Below are 1,513 nucleotides of genomic sequence, written 5' to 3'. Positions count from 1 at the left end.
TTGGCAAAAAAAGATCATGGTGGTCCCCATGTAAGAGCAGAGGTTGGGGTTTGGTTCAAACCTTTTTTTCTAAAACCGAATGGACATTCTGGATCTCAAAAATCTAAATTCAATTCCTGAATATAACCACTCTTTTTTTCGCATGGAGACAATCCAATCAGTTATCTCCATCCTACAAGGAGAAGAACTTCTGGCGTCAATCGACATCAAAGATGCATACCTCTATGTGCCTATTTCCTCGCTCACTAGTAATATCTACTTTTCAAGGTGGAAAATCTTCATTTTCAGTGTGTAGCTCTGCTTTTCGGTCTAGCTATTGTACCTTGAGTGTTTACAAAGGTTCTGGCCCCTCTTCTAGCCAGATTAAGGGCCCAAGGTATAACAATTATGGTTTACCTAGACGATCTGTTCTTGATAGACCAGTTGGTAGCCCACTTAGACCAAAGTATGGTCACCACATTCATCTACCTAAAATATCTAATTTGGATTCTCAACCTAGAAGAAATCTTCTTTAAAACCATGAAGAAGGCTAAAATACTTGGGTCTGATCATAGATACATCCAAAGATCAAAGGCAAAGATCAGCTCCATATAAGGAACTAATTCAGGTGGTCAAAGCAAGATGAATTCTTCTATTCAGCTTTGCATGAGGTTGTTGGGAAAGATGGTGGCTTCATTCGAGGCCATTCCTTATGCTCAGTTTCATTCAAGACTGCTGCAAAACAGTATCCTATCGGCTTGGAACAAAGGGTTCAAGCTCTAGATTCCCAATGTGTCTGTCTCTAAAGCCTATGGCCACATCACCCTGAAAGTGCCCGATCTCATTAGATCTTGGAGGCTAAGCAGGGTCAGGTCTGGTTAGTGCCTGGATGGGTGACCACCTGGAAATACTGGGTGCTGTAGGCTGGGTGCATCGGAGCCTCAGTTTATGGTTAATAACCAAAAATCTGCAAAGGGGAAAATCCTTCCTTGCCTGCCAACCTTTTTTGGGTTGGGGAGCAGTCCTGGAAGAGGCAACTGTCCAAGAGAAGTGGCCCAGATCAGAAATGGCCTTGCCCATTAACATTTTAGAGATTCAGGCAGAGCACTGAGGGCCTAAATGTTCAGTTTACGGAATTGTCCTGCCAGGATTCAATCCGACAATGCCACAGAAATGGCCTATATTAATCACCAAGGGGGCACAAGAAGTTGTGCGGCCCAGAGAGAGGAGAATCATATCCTATCTTGGGCAGAAAACAATGTACTTTGCCTATCGGCAGTCTTCATTCTAGGAATAGAAAATTGGCAGGCAGACTACTTGAGTCACCAGCAGTTGCTCCTGGGAGAATGGTTCCTTCACCCCGATATCTTCATGTTAATATGTCAAAGATGGGGGATCCCAGATGTAGATCGGTTTTCGTCCAGGTTTAACAAAGAAATCGACAACTTTGTGTTAAGAACAAAGGATCCGCTAGCATGCGGAACAGATGCCTTGCTATTCCCGAGGAATCGGTTCTCACTGATTTATGCATTCC

At 43.6% G+C, this 1,513-nt stretch overlaps 1 pseudogene; it reads left to right on the top strand.

Moving 5' to 3' along the window:
• The first annotated feature begins 786 nt into the window (after positions 1 to 786).
• LOC141130997 (5S ribosomal RNA) lies at positions 787 to 905 on the top strand (annotated as a pseudogene).
• The last annotated feature ends 608 nt before the right edge of the window (positions 906 to 1,513 follow it).

Source organism: Aquarana catesbeiana, linkage group LG02 (genome assembly GCF_042186555.1).
Source record: "Aquarana catesbeiana isolate 2022-GZ linkage group LG02, ASM4218655v1, whole genome shotgun sequence".
NCBI classification, from domain to species: domain Eukaryota; kingdom Metazoa; phylum Chordata; class Amphibia; order Anura; family Ranidae; genus Aquarana; species Aquarana catesbeiana.
This window is presented reverse-complemented; position numbering and strand designations above follow the sequence as displayed.